Source organism: Heliangelus exortis, chromosome 8 (genome assembly GCF_036169615.1).
Source record: "Heliangelus exortis chromosome 8, bHelExo1.hap1, whole genome shotgun sequence".
Taxonomy (NCBI): domain Eukaryota; kingdom Metazoa; phylum Chordata; class Aves; order Apodiformes; family Trochilidae; genus Heliangelus; species Heliangelus exortis.
Window position 1 is genome coordinate 25807117 of NC_092429.1, and position 18522 is coordinate 25825638.

Sequence of the window (18522 nt, forward strand, 5' to 3'; positions counted from 1 at the left end):
TGTGTCCTCTTAAAAAGAGGTTTTTAATTACAACCCTAGTTATAAAAGTTTAAGTTACGTAACTTGAAAATCATCCAAGCAAAAGGGCAAAATACAATAATCCTGGGAAGTTACCTATTAAAAATCCACTGCCGTGATGAATTTTTCTGCTCCAGCCTTTTATAAACAATTCTACTCTAGATATGTAATTTTGTCTTCTCAAAGAAAATTTTCTTTATTTACTGCTTACATTGCATGAAGCTTGTTCTAAATGCAGTAGTCCATGAAGAACACTTCTCATTCCTAGCTTATAATAGTATGTCATAAAAGATGTATTCATCTCTGAAAGCATGCTACAGCTGTATTATAGCAGGAACAGCAACTGGAATAATGCAAAATAAAACAATACACAGGACACCATCTCACAGACTATTGCTGGAGTTCTATTAGTAAAAACTATATAGTTCTCTGTAGTATGCTATACTAGTCTACCTTTCTAAAAGCAAATGGTAAACTTGTGTTAATGAACTTTACTGACACAGGATTATGTCTCTGTGGAAGATACTCAAAAACAGCAGCTGAACAGGGAAGTGTCTATGTACTTCACTTGGACATTTCAATGGCCATTAACAATGCCCTTAAAATGGTCACAGCCCACCAAGTGCTTTTAATGAGCACCCCATCACAGACCAGTAAGAGACTATGTGTTTAAGACTTCACACTCCCTAACTGCAGCACTACCTGCTTCACTACCTTGAGAGTAAATCTCAGATGTTTTACAGTTACTGCACACATGAACCACTATTTCTAAAATTCCCTTCTTTTAGAGTCTTAAAACAGAATGGCTGCACTTAGCTGCCAGTCCCACCTCTATAGACTGCTGCAGACCAAGCCAGGGTAAACACAAGTAAGCCTTGTACAGGCAATATCCACATGATTGGATTGTTTAATTCCCTCTGTCTTCTGTTGTATAAGCCCCTGATTATAAACAGCAGGTATCCAAACATATGATAAGCCACAGCAAGCAAAAATAGGCATTGAAACCATGTTACCACCCATGCAGCCAACATCCCTCTATTTAGCCACTCACTGTTTTGGGAATAAAAGTAATCTAAAGACAGTAAGCTAAAACTGAACGACAAAATATTCAAAAAAGAAAATTCTCAAAATCCAAAAGCCACCCATAATAGCATTACTGAAGCACTCATAATTGCACTGGGAATTATTTTAATATACATAACCTAACATGAACAAAGTATTTAAATGTATCTCTGAGCATACTGCAGTCACTGGAATTTCACAGGCTTACTGTCAATTTTCATTCTGTAATGACAGCTCACATACCAGCTTGTCACATCAACATGATTGATTCTACCCCCACTTCTCAAAAGGTACAATAATTCATTAATGTAATTTCAGAATTTATCAGATGTGCATGAAGGAAAGAATTGCTGCCAATCACTTCCCTTTCTGAAGGGCTCCCAATTGCTCTCACAAGAGCTAGCAAATAAACCTGTCCAAAGCTTTCTTTTTCCCCTGTCTTGGGAAAGTGAGGGGAAGGACAAATAATGCTTTTATTTGCCAGGTAAATTCATGTATTACTCACATGGAAGACACAATGGAATGTTTTGGGTCTTTTACTTTATATTTTAAATAAAAGCAAATATGCCTGCAACTGCTTTAGTACCTAGTGAGTAATACTAACACCACACCCCATTCTCATGGTGCAGTGCTTAACATGATAGCCATGCCATTACAGCTTCAAATACCAAGGTATAATTTACTTTACTGATACCAAGCATTTCTGTGGACGCCTTTTTTCCTGGTATGTCCCCAAATCATCTACATCGTGCCAAGCTCAAGTTGTTCTCTTCTAAACTGGTCTAGCAAAGTTGAAAACCCACAAAAATGGCTGTGATCATATAATTCCTCCTCTGAAACACACCCAGAGACTTCCCCACCCAGTCCTGGTGTGCTGTTTTGTTTGAAACATTTTACTTAGAAGTTTCACTGAGAAAGGAGTGACCAGAAAAGCTAATTACTGATCTCTGTTTGATGGTCACATTATATCCTTAGGCTTAGAAAACCAGGAGGGTTTTTTTGAAAGGATATATCATTTTTACTAACTACAGTGCAGAGACTTTGACACTTAACGTAAAATAATCCAATTGATTACTTACTGCTACACCTGGTAGAGGAATAAATACATACATATAAAAAAACCAAAATTGGGACTAGCTAGATTTTATCATCTTATTAGTCCTATTTTTAATCCTTCTTTTTTGTAAATGCTACAGAAATTAGACAGAACACTACACATTAAGGAGAGAGAGAAGTGTTGCCAATTATTTTTATGGTCCCCACACCAGTGTGTTCTGCAAAATTTACAATGCTTGGTGAGAAAACAAGTCTTCTCAACTCCGTAATAATTAGAGAAAAGGGATAAATTTTGTACAAGTATAACCTGTGGAATATATTTACCTTTGCAGCCACAGAGCTGTCAAGTCTCTGCTACCATATCTCTCTTGCTCTAACCAGAAGCCCTCAAAACAGCTGAATCAGAAATGCTACTCTCAAGATCCAAGGAGGCCATCAAGTGTGATTTATCACAATACAGGTCTCATTAGCCTGGAAAGGAGTAACTGGGCTCTGCCTTTCTGCTTTCTGGTAGTGTTGAGAGAGTTTTGTCCAGAGCCTTTTACTTTATTATTTTAATACCAAGAAGAAGAATCCAGCACTTTGGATGGACCTTTTATTTCTTTGTCCAGAATCACAAGTTCTAAGCAGCATCACCGAAGGGGAAACTGAAAAGCTGCATTTCCCAACACATTCTGATAAGTCAGAACTAGGTTATTTCTGATACCTACAACTGCCTATTGTTAATGACAGCTTCTCACTTGGATGAAAAAACAGAAATTGATTATTTAGAGAGTTTCCAAACACACTGTCAACCCTTACTTTGAGCACCTTTTCTGTGAATTACATCACAATTATAAATGCAGAACAAGTTATTCATCTCCCTAAAGATCCTCAATACAATTCCATCCTTAAACTTGGCAAATGGAATAGATGATACAGAAGAAAAACAGAGGGAATCATGCAGTAAGCCATCTTCAAGCCAGGAAAAGAGACTGCATAACGTACAACACATAAGATAAATGGCAAAAATGTACCACAGAAGCAACATTTGCAGATAGTACTCACAACATGCTTTAATATAGGGCACAAACATAAAAGACAACAATATGCACAAGCATTTACAAGGCCAGAAGACATTCCTTTTTCTCTTGAATCCAGTAACAGCTGGCAAGGAAACATTCACTTTTAAAATACTTTGGACTACTCCAAGCAACCAAAGTTGAACTAATCCTCACTTTCCTGAATAACGCTTTCCTTCCACTTGTATGAATCACCTACAAACAACTCGGCATATCCAGGCTTCCCTGTGAAACAAGGAAGATGAAATTTGTAAATCACTACTTTAACTAAGGTTTTAAGCAGCATTACCAAGACACACAGCCCCCCCACCTCCCTTTTAATTAATTCTACAGGAAGCCTTTTCACATAATCAAACAGGAGAATGACTCAAACAGGAAGGACAGCCCAAGCCATAGCCTCTGGTTTAACTTACCCAGTCCATTACAACAAACCAGTTTAGCCTAACTTATTTTTATCTTTCTCCTTTCAAATTTACAGCAACAGCCAAAGTAGTCATGAGGTACTGTGCCATGAACAATGTTCCCTAACTTCTCATCAGTCCCAGAGGAAGCAGTGACATTTTGATAGTTCCTAGTGAAGTCCAAGAAAGGAGTCCCATAGCTGCTCCATTATCCAAACAACCCATCCTGCAAGCCCAAGTTGCCAAAGTAACAAAATTAACAGGCAATATGCCATCTCTGTTACCTGCATCAGCTAGCTTAATACTGGCTCAGAACAAAGTAAAATTAAAAGAAAAAAAACCAACAAAAACTTAGAAGGCAAGTACTTAATACAAGAGAACAAACAATCATTAGAAAAAACAGAAGATCATTTTAGTATGCAAAGGAATAAAGACTCCTTACAGAAAAGTAATTCCAAACCTGGAAAGATACATAGGAGAGTGGTATTTCCTTTGTAACTGCTGCAGTAATTTGTGCAGCTTTGCCCTGTTCTGATCTATTTTTGAAACATAATGCACGTTCTCTTTATAGTAAGACTACAAAATTACTGAAGAAGCTTCCAAAATTTTAATTTTAATGTGTACCCACACGATAATTAGCAACAATGCAGGTGACCAATGACAATTTCAGTATTAAACAACTTTTATTTTTAATTTTATTAATTGGCTGTGGTGTTTACAACAGGGTACTTTTAATTTCATACATTACGTGTGAACATTTGAGTGCCTCAGAAATGTCTGAAACCCACTGTCCAAATGCCATGTAAAACAGATGACTTAATTGCTGTAGAAGTGCTCAAGAAATATCTAAGCTAGAAAATACATTGTACATAACCCAGAAAATTTTTTACACATACAGGGAGGAGGCTGAGACTTGCTTCACAGTATGCATCCACTCCTACTCTTTATTCCACACCTCTTGTCTGAAGCAGGACAGCACTTCACTTGGCACCAAACCCAGGATGGATTTTTGTGAACTGAAATAGGGATTGCTTCACTGGATTCAGGAGCATGAGCAGATTTTTCAAGATCTCATTAGCACAGCATTCACATGTAAAGGCAGGGGAAAATTTTCTACTGAGCCTCCTGAAGAACAGCTTACATTCAGGAACATGAGATTTAATTATCATTAGGCCTGCATAACTGCCAGAATTATTAATGATGATAAGACAATGTTTTTGCAGCATGCACCAACTTCAGAATGCCATGTAAGCTAAGCAAATTCACTTTCTATTATTTCTTTCAAATTTAGTGGCCATTAATTTCAAGTTCTCTCCTTCAGTTCTTGCATCTTGGCACAGAATTTAAAAAAAAACAAAGGGCACAAGCCACTTCACTCTTGTCATACTGTAAGTACCAGATTCACCAGACACAATGGACAAGGAAGTCTTAACACTCATTTGTTTGTCCAGTTCCTAGCATCAAATAGTACCTGAGAGATTTCCATTCTGAACTGATAACAAAAGGAGGAAGGGGGAAAGCAAGCTGAAAGAATGTGACTTGCAAAAAAAGTCACTTACATTTGAAAGGCATTTATATTACAGTCACTGTAGTAAAACATGGAAGAGTTTCTCATTCAAGTACAACTGCTACAAAAAGCCAAGAGTGCTAAGTCAGTATAATGTTTACTCTAAAAACAAAACACAGAAAAAGTTAAATGCTACCAAACACTGGGAGTGTTCCACAAAAGCTGGCTTATTAATAAGTAGGTAATCAAAACCATCTCTCTTGGCATGAATTTCAGTAAGTTCACTTTGTAATACCTTCACTGAACCACACTCTTTTGCCCCAAAGACAGCTCTTAAATTGGAGACCTACACTGGTTGTTACAATGTATCAAAAATGATTAGCTCACAGGTCCCAGAGGTCCTACAATGCATAACAAGAGAGAAGATTCCTGCTTCTCTAGTACCAGCCACCTTCCATAACACTAAGGATGTCAGAAGGCATTAACTGACATACCTTCCAACTTGCTCACCATTTGAACTTGAGTTATTGCTAGAAATTATGTCAGGAGGATGTTTTGAAAAGACCTTTAAAACCAAGCTACAAGCACCACTGCTCCATCAGCTGGTAAACAAGAACTTTATTACAGGCAGGTTTAAAACCAACTGTGCCTCAAACTTCAAAGCTTACCCTGACAAAGTCTGGTAAACATGGGAGCATCCTGAAAAATGACATTTGGAATGCCCAAATTTTATGTAAACAGTCTGCTTTTAAATAGTAGTTAATTAGATCATTTAAAAAACACCCATTAAACTGGCGTAGTCAAGGGATGAGACAAACCAAAATTCCCATGTTAAAACAAAAAGTGAACCCAAAGCAATCAGACATCACCTACAAGATGTAGATTCTCCCACACAACCACATCGTGGTTACTTTTGCTGTTCCAGATGCTTTGTTTCTTCAGCAGTCTTGTAGCTCAATCCAATTACAGAAGTCTCAGATTAAAATGCTGCACCACCACCCCAATGTCAAATATTTGCAAGATTAAGAAATAAAACTTTATGTGAAGGATTTAAAAAATTTTTGTTCAAGAAATCAGAAGTGAGAGGGATCAGCAAGAACATGTCATTTATGGCTATTCCAGTGACTATAATGGTGGAATGAATAACAGTCAATAAAACCTCCACCTCTTGTAATGCTGAACTCAAGACTCACCACACTGTTACCTGTCTGACAAATACTCTCTTCTGTGTTCCTTGTCTCAAATTACATAGCAACCTCTGCCACAATCTATGTGAAGCAAATAAAAGATCTGCTCCTTCCTTCAGCCACACTTGCACAGCTTTTCTGTTTAACTGCATAGCATCCACGTTGTGTGCTGCAAAACAACAAAAATTCTTCTGGGAAATAAACCAGTACACTGAGCAGAAGCTTTCATGTAGAAGCTTGAAAAGGATGTCCAGGTTCTTGTCCTATGTGTAGTAGTCTTGTAGTAGTCTTTCTAGACTTTCCAAACATCAATGGACGGTGCTCAGGACATGCTGCTAATGAGATGATACAGTATTTTTCATCTGCATAATTCAACAGTGTCTCATTCACATCAAGTCCAAGCTTGAGCCAGAGCCAAGAGCTACCTTCTCAAAGGTAGAAGTAATACTAATACTACTTGCAGTTAATCTGCCAGTCTGCCAATCTGTTAAAAGTCTGCTTGCATAAAATTTCTGCAATATGTTTCTGATGAATGTAATAACCCACCTCTACCTGCCAAAAAGTTTCCCAGGACCATATGTAGCTGTCTTCATTCTCACTGTATTAAAAAGAAATCTTAAGGAGAGTACACCCATCTCACATGCATGAAACACACTCCTCTATAAATTCCAACACAGCAGTACACAACCAGCATGGCTTCTGACCACAAAAAATTGCAACAAATTGTGACGGAAATAAAGATTTAGAAATACCATGACCTTCCTTCACCAGCTGGTAGCATAAAACCTGTTGCTAATATGCACTAGCAGGAAAGTTATTTCCTCAAGAAGTCTCACCAACTATTACAACTTAGTTGGCAGGGCTTCTACACTTTCTTGCCCATTATGCATTTCCACAAATAAACCCAATTAGAAATCAGTCAGTCCTTTGAAATGTAATACTATTTCAACTTTTACCATACTACTAACCAAGACAATGAAACAGATGCAAATGATAACCATTAAGAGACACATTTCTTGAAACAAACAAGTGGTCAAACTAAGTGATGGGAACCACACATAATGCAGTATGCACTGTGGATTATCTCTGTACAGAAAGGAAAATAATGCCACATCAGCAAATATTTGTGGGGTTTTTTCTCTATTATCATGAGGCCATACACTTCAGACTGCATTACTTTAATATGGCCTTCATGGAACCTTGAAGGTCACCCTGAAATTTCAGATGTTGCAGAATGTTTATACAATGATCTTTGACAACTGAAGCAATTTTTTATCTTTTCTGTATGATAATGATTTAATACATGGGATCCCTCACCTGGCCTGGATTGACAGGATTGACAGACTGAGATTTCTCTCTCTATTCCATGGGTGGTGGCAGCACATGGCCATTCTTAGTTAGTGGAGCTATTTGTCTGGTTAATTCCAACAACAAACAAGACTCTGGCATGCTAACCAGTTACGTGACCCCCGAGCAGACAGTGTCCAACTTCTTAGAGAGACAATTGGCATTTAGCCACCCAAGATTGAGCAATAACAGGGCTGTGATGCCCTTATATGTCTGGGGCCACACACTCTAGACCGAGTGGCTCAGCTTGTGCCTACCCTCCACCAGCAGGCACGAGTAACCCGTTGAACAGCATTTGTGATGGGGATCAGGGATTGGAATTCGTCCCTGTAACAAGGAATTCCCAGTAAGTGGATGTCATAAGCTCACGCTGAAAAGTTTCTCCCTGCCCACTGTGCACACTGCTCATCACCAACTTGGTGGTTTAGTGAGTGTGGAAAAGGCAATCAAACTTGACTATCTAGAGGAAGTAAAAGTTGTAACAAGGTTTCTGCAAGGGAACCTCTGGAAGGATCATTCTCCTGCATCTGGACGATGTAGGAGTAACACCAACCACCAGTACAGATTAGGGGACTTTCTTCTGGAAAGCAGCTCCATGGAGAAAACCCCTGGAGGCCCTAGTGGACAGTATTGGTCAGCATTGTACCCCTGTGGCCAAAAGGCCTAAGGGTACATCATGAAAATCATGTCCGACAGATCTAGGAATGTCCTCCCCCCCTCTACTCTGCCATGGTTAATACTGTATCCAGCTTTGGGCTCCCCAGTTCAAGAGAGACAGGGATCTATTGGAGACAGTCCAATGGAGAGCTATGGGGATTGTTGAGGGACTTGAGCATGTCTCCTATGAAGAAGAGCTGAGAGAACTGAGGCTGTTTAGCATTTAAAAAAAAAAAAAAAAAAGGCTGAGAGGGGATTTTATTAATGTGTATAAATATCTGAGGGGTGGGAGTCAAGAGGAAGGGGCCAATCTCTTTTCAATGGTTCCCTGTAATAGGACAAGGAATAATGGGTTTAAGCTAGAACACAGGAAGTTCCACCTCAACATGAGGAAAAACTTCTTCAGTGTGAGGGTGACAGAGCACTGGAATAGGCTGCCTAGAGAGGTTGTGGAGTCTTCTTCTCCGAAGACTTTCAAAACCTGCCTGGATGCATTCCTGTATGACCTGCCCTAGGTTATCCTGCTTTGGCAGGGGGGTTGGACCAGATGATCTCTAGAGGTCCCTTCTAACCCCCAACTTTCTATGATTCATTAGCAAGTGCAGTCCAACAAATCAACTTCAAACTACAGATTCCTCTACGGCTTGTATCTCGAGTACTTTCAGTCAGATTATTTTCTGGCCTAACAGCAAATACTACATTGGATACTCTACCAAACAACCAACTGACTTACCAGTAGCAGGAAGAACCGCAAAGCCGCACAGATTTTCATCTGCTAAATGATTCAGTGAATTCACTAGGCGAAAGAATTTTAAATAATGAGCAGGCTTTGCAAAAAACTTAAACAAGATTATAAAGGGTCATCTGCTTAAAATATACCTTTTAGTGGTTGCTGCATGGCTGTTTTGAGATGCTCAGGCTATTTGTGAGCCTACAAGTAGGCAAGTTCTTTCCTTCTAGTTCAGCTTTACATTTCATAATGAATGAAAGCTATGATTCCACAAGTTCTTCCAATTGGATGGAATGTTTTTTCCAGTTACCCAGCATGTAAATCATATGGGTGGAATAAACAAAAAAAACCCCAAGGTAATTATCCTTCACATTGTCACATATTACGGAATGGGAAAAGTCAGTTCCCTAAGTATCATCACACTGAATTTTACACCACTACTTAGTTATGAAATACAGACCCTAAATAGAATGGGAAGTCAGTCTTTGCCATCATCAGAGGTGATCATGAGCATCACCCAAGACTTCTGAACCACATGCAAAGAAACTGAGTCAATGACTTAATACACACACTCACCAAATCTAAGCTTCTGCAAAGCTTAATTCAACAAGATTGGTAATGGTGTCCACCCAGATTACTGGTGAATCACTGGAAACATGGCAGGAGTTTCCAAAAGCAAACCTGTTAATTTCTGTTCATCTGCTCCAACATGACCACTTTAATATAATACTACATGTGCCCTAAGATACCTGTGTATGAAACCCTGACATACTAACGTACATAATTTCTGGATTCATATTCATCTGTTCAATGGAACACTAGTTTTTAAAAATTATCAGCATACAACAAACTAAATTTCTATAAATGAATGTCTAAAATGTTTTAAACTAAGCTGGTTTGCCCATAAAGCTAACAACAACAAAAAAACCTAAACACCAAACCAAAACACGTACACCTAACTCCCCACTCATCTCCATTAAGGTTACTGCTGCTTAGATGTGATTGACAAGTGCACCAATTAAGTCTCTGGTCAAAACAGCCTGCACTGATGGTACCTGTGCTTCTAAATTTCAAAGCAGCCTGTCAAAGTGACAGAACCTTTTCTAAGACAGGGAGGTAAATAAGCTAAGATGCCTAACTGATAACATCTGCTTCTATTGATGTTAATGGAAACCCCCATTTCATATCAACACTGTATTAATGGACTGAAGAAAGCCATGGTGCTAATGGTGAAGCTTAGGAACCACCCTAAGAATACAGGGTAGTTTATACAAGCACAGTCTCATTCACTTCAAAGGCAGAAATGCAGACATCTATAATTTATAACTAATGTCCTCCACGTCCTTATAAGCCTGAACAGAGTGAAAAAGGCAAGTTTAGCAAAACATAATTGCTGCTTCCTAGTATTGCTGTGTTACCTAACAAGTCTCTAGCTATATGATGTGAATACAGTTTAAAAGTAGAAGTTAACAGCTGTGTTTCTGTTCCAAGCACAGAAGATAGCACTGCTAAATCAGTTACAATGATTAAAGCAGCTTTGCAGCAATGCAGGTTACTTTAAACCTTTTAATAAATTTTGCAACCATTTTTTTTTGTCCATTTTCAAAATAGTAAAAATATACAGAGAACAGTAGCTAGCACCAGAGAGACAGAAGGTTTTTCATTCATACTTGATGGAAATTTAAAAAAAAAAAAAAAGCAACATGCATGTGGAGGAAATTAAATATTCCAGGTTCCCAGGGAGAAAAAGAAAAAGCACACCCACACAAAAAACCACCAAACAAACAAACAAACCCAAAAAAACAACGTGCAAGTTCCTCATTTTAAACAGTATAGACCTAACCATGCCTTTTGAGGACAAAAACTGACACCAGGACATTCCTAACCACTAAAACACAGGCAAATGCAGCTATCCCACTCCTAGCACGAAACCTTACCTATCCTCGCCACATTAATCCAAGAGCTAAAAAAAAAAAAAAAAAAAGCCACAGTTAAAAAAAAAAAACAAAAAAAAAAAAACCTAGGGAAAGTAAGCGGAGCTTCTGTTTGGTTTTATCACGGTTTCTTCCCACGCCAAGGGAGGCTGAAGGCCACCTCGCTTATCCCTCAGGCACCACAGACAAAAGAGCGACAACCCGGGAGCGCTGGTGTCCCCTGATGTCGGTTGTTTTCCGAACAACCCCTCCACACCAACAACGAGTCCTCCGGGCTTATTTCACCTCCACCACCACCACCACCACCCCCAACCCACCGTTGTTCGTTTAACTGCTAAATGCGACGCAGAGATGGATTTCCCCTTCTTGCCAGGCACACAGAGCCCCTGGAAAAACAGCAAGCGCAGACCACACACAAAAGCCGAGTGTCCCTTCGCCGCCGTAGCCCGAGGTGATGCCGCCTCTTCCTTGCCCCTTCCCCAGGCCGGACCAAACCACCGGGCCCTGTCCACTTCCCTCGCATAGGGTACGGCGGCCTCTGCAGCACGCTCGCCCCCTCCCTCCCTCCCTGCCCGGGGCTCTCGGAAATCCAGCCCGGCAGCAGCCTGAGGCCTAGTGAGGCAGGCAGCCACACAGGGCCCAAAGGCAACCGCAGCACCCGCCCCTCCGCCTCTTTTTCCCCAGGAAGGGGGAGGGGAAAGGGGGGGCAAAGCCCTCCTGCTACCGCCAGCGCCACCGAGGTCGGCCCCATTGTTCCCCGCACCCCAGACTCTCCGCTTCCCGCAGCCCAGCGCGGCAGTAATGGGGGGGGGGGAGGGGGGGAAGCAGAGGAGACAGCGCACTCACCCCACGGGCCGGGCTACCCGCAGCGGCCACCGACCCCCTCAGCTGCGACACACGGAGGCAGCCGCAGCGCCCTGCTCCTCCAGCACTCGCAGGCCCCGGGCCCCCCCCACCGCCGCCGTCGCCTGCTGCCACCCCTCCGCTGCCGCCGCTGATGCAGCAGCGGCCATCTTGTGCGTCGCCTGCCTCTGCTCACCGCCTCCCGCCCTGCACCGCCTCACCACTGCCGCCCGCCCCTTCCTGCGCCCAGCCCCCGGGCAGGCGGGGCGGGACCGGGAGAAAAAGCCGAGTCACGGGCTGAAGCGCCGGGAGAATTCGGGGAAGGTGGAGGAGCCAGCTGGGAGGCGGGGTTATTGACGTCTACCGCGGGAAGGGTGCTGGTCGTGCCCGTCAGGGATGGGGTGTGCTCACGCCTTCCTGCCTCCCTTACGTTTTGAGTAGGTTTTTCGATCACTCCTCTGTTGTTCTCGTAGCCAGCGATTGGGGCGGACGTAGCGAGGTTACGGGGTTGCGGTAGTGGTTATTCCTACGCCAAGTGAAGCGTGAGGAGCTCTCTGCGTGTTTAGAGCCTCCCAAAGTCCCCCGCCCGCCATTTTCTCTCAGCGCCCATAGCAGCAGGAGATGGGGAGAGGCGGAAGGGGGGACCGAGGGCTCCTGGTCGGGGTTCGCTGCGGTTTTCTCTCTTCCCCACTGTGCCTGCCTTATGCTATCAAACCTTAGAGCTTAGGAGTTGGTTTCTTTTCACAAGGGAAAAAGGCGAATGCTGTTACCAGTTGGGTGGCCGTACAGAGCAAAGGGCTCTGTTGCTTTGTCCCTCAGGCCCACGGGAGGGCACAACTGCTGGAAAAGGTTCCAATAGCTTTATTTGCTGCAAGACCCATTTGATTCATCCTCAGGCTCAATTAATACCTCAGGTGAGATGTGTTGGGGCCTCACTAGGCCAGCTTGTTTCATGTAGTATCTAAACTGCATCTAGGCTACAGGATAAATGGTTTAATGAAGTTACAAAATGCCTAGAAGTATTGATAGTGACTTGGTGCATTTGGTCAGTAACTAGTGAAGAATTTTAGAACACTTTGAGAACAAATTTTTTAACATAAAGATACTTAAAGGCAGTGTCATGTTGATTCCCATTTTATGAGAAATTAACTGTGGTGTAAAATGCTAATTTTGTCCACATTTATTTCAAAATTTAACAAGAAAAATGAGGTTTGGAGGTCCCATCTTATTCCCCATTTATTTTACTGTGTGTGTGTTCAGCTGGAGGATCTTCACCATCGCTGCTGATGTGAGGTTATTGTGAAAGTTGCTGCACTTCTAAATGCATTCTGACAGTGTAAAGAGCATGCACTGTATTATCAGTTTAATATCTGAACAGAAGAGGAGTACATGACCTTAGATACAATGTCAAGGCAGAAGTAACCAGGCCTAGAGCCAAGGGTTTGAGACAGCAGCCTGCCAAAGAGGTTGGGTTGTGTCATGCACAGGTAACAGAGCTGAAGTGAACATGAAGGGAAGTCTGCATAGATGGAGTTGGATCTTCCTGAGGACATGCTCTTATTCCTGGTTTGCTCCAGGTCCCTGTACACAGTACATCATTCTGGTGGTTTGTTCAGTCTGTTTTTTAATACCAGTCTGGAGACCTCTACTACTTCCTATACCTGGTTCCTCTATATGGTTCCTATATTTCTGAAAGGTTTTAATTTTCAGATAGCTTATGTTTTTACTCAGCATTTAACTATATTACAACTTACTAAATTCTGTTACCAGAGTGCACTTGCTTACAGGTTTCAGTATTATAACATAGTTTACCACACTAAACATTGTTGTTGAAATTTAAAGAAGTGGGATCTGAATTCAAGGACAGGTACTTTAAATCTCAAAACTTGTTTTAGACCTCCATCAGAGTAACACTTCTCTAATTTTTAATCTTTATTCTGGATTTTAAAAATTCAGTAATTTGTAGATGAGCTTATTCGCTCTTTGCAAACTGATCCCACTAGTTACCTCTATTTTTAATGTGTACTTTCTCCATTTATGCAGCATTTTTTCCTTCATGACACACTACTTTAGCTTATGAAACACAAAACAGTATTTGCTTTTATGATTCATGTTTACATATCTCATTTCACCTTGTTAAATCTGCAGGAATTCACTTTTTTTTTTTTCTTCATGTCCTTAAAAACCTGCAGGAATTAGTTTTGTTCTACAGCATATTTTCTCCATTTTCCATTCTTTCCTCTTATTTTTTCCTTCCAAAAGGCATTAATGTGTAGGTATGATTCTTCAGATTATAGCTTAAAAATATTAACCAGAATGCCTGAGAGAAATAGCATAAATACCAGTGTAACCCTCAGATGTTATCATCTCATGATTCAGTTTTTATATTGCTCTTTCAATATAAAACTGATATAAAACTGTGGTAACAGAATAGCTGTCTTTATCAAAAGAGCATTTAATACGTTGGCAGTGTTTCAGTCTGCTATTTTAGTTATCTGCTTGACTTGTAAAGATTATAATAGTGGACATTTCTCATTTCGAAACCTGTGATATCAGAAGGAAAGGTAAGAATTAAATATTTTTCCAGCTACCTTCAAGCATTTAAAAAAAATGTTATTTCACACAGCCAAGATTCTTGCATATGTGATATAAAACAAAAGATAAAAAAGAAAATCTTTAGTACTTTTTGTGTGCTTGACTATCATGTTAACAAAACTTAAAATTACTGCACTTTTATAAAAGTTCACTGATAAAAGCAGACCGAAGCATATCCAGCCAACAAAGTAATTGAAGAAAAAAAATAGTCAGTTTTAAAGAGTATGCTGAGTATCATCCAAGCCTATATAATTCCAATACAAATTTAAGAACTGGTTATACATGCTTGTTTTAACATAATAAGAGGTTTATAACAAAATAAAGCCTTCCACAGTGGATAGATATACTCAGTATCTCAACCATCATCTATAAGGTTTCAATTTCCTTTATAAAACCAGAACTTACATTAGTGCCTAAGTGTAAAATTAATGTTCCTCTATAAATGCTTCTCTCTCAACCATTCAGTTTGTATGAGCAAATAATGCTATAGAACCCATCAAATATTATCGTGTTTGTTTTAAAAAAATTGTAAAACTTTTTTCAGCTATATGATGCTACACATAATAGATTTGTAGAATAGCAGTTATTTTATGGCTGCTAGGAATGCAAAAAATCTGTATAAAAATACCCTGTGGCTTCAGTTGCTGTGCAAAAAGATGAACTAATAAGGTAGGTGAGAAACTTCCCTTTGCTGATTTCTCATTAGCAGTTTCACTTAAATGTCCCATCTCATTATCCTCCTTGTCTCACTGGCATTTGGGGGTGCAGTATGCTGGCATAGTAGCATGGGCCACAGATTTTCATGGTACTCCTTACTGGTTTTCTGCTTACATGTAATTGCCTGCTTTGCTTTAATCCCAGAGCTCCCAGTGTCACTCAGCAACATTGCTCTCTAAAACAGCAATTCTGAAGTATTATAAAGTACAAGAATTTGCAACATAACAAAAATGCAGCTTTGAGGCTGCAAGGCTATCAGAAATTTAATATTCACTGGGCAGACCAAATCCAAGTCTCTACCACATACTCGTTGTTCTGGTGCCCTCTGCTGAAATAACCATCAGCTTGGGTTCTCAATCCTCACCCTGGGGAGGGTCAAGAGCCACTAGCAAGTGCCACCACTTTATCTGGCACTTTTGTTCCTTGATTTATTTCCTTTTCTGTTCTGTCTCTTAACAAGAAGAGGAAGTACGACCCTTTATTTTCTTCCTTCATTGAAATCTGTTCTTTTCCATTATAACACTTGCATCTAAGCTTACAACAGCCTTTTATTGGTTTAGTAAGGTAATGTGTGAGTTGAGATGACAAAGAAGTAAGAAAATTACATTTTATAAGAATTCCAGTTTTTTGAGAACTACCTAAGTTAGCAATTTTTGTTTCTTTCTAGAAGATTTCCTTGTGTACTGTAAAACTAAGAGAAAATTAAGACAGGCAGGGTAATACATTCATGGGTTTCCTACAGCAAGTTAGTACCTTTGTTTAGCTGCATTTAAAACTCTCGCTTTGCAGGGGAAGCTGAACTGTAGAGGTTAAGCATCTTTTCAGGCTCACATAGTAAGCAGTGGCAAGATGGAGAAATAAACCCCATGGTCTGGGCTTCTGTTCCAACCACCACACTTTATGCATCCTCGACACTTGTGCAAGTTAAAGGAATTACATTATGACTAAACTGCTGAGTAATTTTTCCAGTCACATTTCCAAGCTAGAGCATTCTTACTACCAGTAAAAATGGGGACTGTCTTACATCTCTGTAGTCGCGTCACCTTTCTGCAGGAAAAGAAACCATGCTGATGATTTCCGGGAGTTATTCTTGCTTAGTATCTTTACCAGTAAAGACTCAAATGTTTTGTACTGGTTTGGTTTGAGAACACCTTATACAAGACTTCCCCAGTGTACCTTCCAACAAACAGGACTATCAGATCCCGCAGGAATATTAAAGGACCAAGTAAGCCTTAGCTAATCCTCATGTATGAAGAACTGCATAAAGTGAATGTAGGTGGTTTTATACTAGTGCAGATCTAAAGTACTGCTACTTATTCAGATCTCCATTTTAGTAGTTTTTAAAAAGTATATCATTTGGATACTTGCAGACAGACATGTTGTATATTTCATCCCTTGGTGGTTTTTGAGAAGAGGCCTGTAAACAAAAATCAGTTTTATAACAGTAGATGAAGTATGTGCTTGATAAGCAGCTTACAAAAATATTTTCAGTGGAAAGGTCAAATTGGTTTAGGTAGGCTGAGATTATTTTTCAGAGATCATAGTTGTATGTTAATTTATTTTATTCTTTAACTAGATTCTACATACGATGTCTGCTTTGACAGGCAGACTCTCACACATGCAGAACCCTACCTTGTTTGCTAAAAAATTTTCTCCTCCACTTTAAAATTTCTTTTCAGTGTAGTATTCTTGGTTTTCTGTCTCTCATTACTGTACTGGTAAAAAGATGTTACTTGCCACTCCAGCAAATTCAGTTCCAACAGAAAACAGAAATTTCTGAGTTACAAGTGGACAGTACAATTTGTTCTTGTTGTGTATGTGCTTTTTGGTAAATTGTTACATCATTAATCCTAACCTTGAAATGTTTTTTTTTAATGTTCTAAATATTAGATTCTAAATATTAGATCTATTAGATTAGATCTTGGTTAAAAAGAACACAGGTTTTGTAAAAAACAAGTTTCTACCTTTTATTATTAATTAAAATAAGATTTTTTTCACACTTGGTGATTTGTTGGTTAAAAGCTATAGCAATCTGACATCTCATGTAATGCTGTCCACTCTTCTTTGATTCCAGCGGGGGAAGGTGTCAGCAGTTACATAAGAATAAAAAGGAAAGTCACTAAAGAAGTCAGCAAGTTGGATGAAAATTGTGACTAATAGTGGAATCAGCTCTCATTACCAAACAGGAAGAGATAGTATTTGTGATTTGTCTAGTTCACTACTATTTATGTTATTTTTATATATATGCTACTGATACAATTGCTAAAGAAACAACAGCGAAAGAATCAGAACACCCCAGGAGCACAGGTGGGGTTAACATTGTATATATGTTTTTAAGAGAGTTAATTTCATTTTAGCAAGAGTGACATCAGTTTCTCAGAGATTAATAGGTATTTATTACACACTCACTGAGACACATTGGATGCTACAGTATGGGCAGAAGTTTTGGCCTCTTAACAAAATGGAAGTGTTTTGAGAAGCCCACTTTCTGTTCTGTTGGGGAAGTTTCTCCCTATCATATCAAAGGCCACAGGTCTACGATGCTTTTGGTGTTGTGGTGGCTCTGCTAGGCAGACACATGCTACCAGCATGTAAAAACAGGACCTAGAAAGTTACTCATCTTCCTTATAAAGTCCTCTGTCTTTACAACTTGACTGTAGTTGAACAGTTCATTGGAAGGTTGTTTGTGTTGCACTTTATCACTGTCTCTCCCAGACAGCAGCTTTTCTTATCAACGTTTCCATTAACACACAGAGCTCTGCAAAAAAAAAAGACCAATAAAAGAAGTGTTCTCTATTTTTATACACAAAAGACACCTTAGATTTCCTTCCACAGGAAGCACATACACATATAGACACTTATCTTCCTATTAAATAGACAAGATAAAACAATTTCTACCCTATCCTGGTGAGTCAGACTTTGAAAACCAGTGAGAGCAAGCATCATTCACTGAGCTCTCAGATGTAATAGCTACAGCTCACACAGGTCAGGGGCAGAGGCTGGTGCAAACTGGCTTTGTCTGGCATTTCTCAAGCTTACAAACATAAAGGAGAATCCTGGGAATGCAACATTGCTATTCGAAATACCTGACCCTTAGTCAATATTAGCTGCTAAAAGAAAATGGCAATATCCCAGTTTGGGGCAGATGCTTCTCCAGGGCTGTGAGTGTTGGGGATCTATTCTGGGTCTGGATCCCCCTTCTGGCTGTGGGGGGAGAAATGGCCCCCTGGAGCTGTAACAAATGTTGCAAACAATAAAATTTTCTCCTTGAGAGATACTATTTGGAAGAGCTGTGCATAGATGATTAAACTGCAGTCGGGCCCAGACACAGGTTATACAACCACTTCCTCTAGAAGAGGCTCTATATCCCTTCAATCTAGGAAGTTATGTTTGGGTAAAAGTACAGA

The 18522-nt window shown here is 39.9% G+C and overlaps 1 protein-coding gene across 17 annotated transcripts in view; it reads right to left on the bottom strand.

Annotated features, from left to right (window-relative positions):
* RC3H1 (ring finger and CCCH-type domains 1) overlaps positions 1–11991 on the bottom strand; it is a 65441-nt gene extending 53450 nt beyond the window's left edge. For 4 of the 17 annotated variants that reach the window (XM_071751123.1, XM_071751118.1, XM_071751111.1 and 1 more), the window contains exon 1: positions 11807–11984. The gene's annotated coding sequence lies outside the window, so the exon portion shown is untranslated. Of the gene's footprint in view, positions 1–10963; positions 10990–11277; positions 11477–11806 lie in introns of those variants that run through there. The other 13 variants (XM_071751109.1, XM_071751122.1, XM_071751114.1 and 10 more) reach the window with 8 other exon arrangements.
* Positions 11992–18522: the final 6531 nt, after the last annotated feature.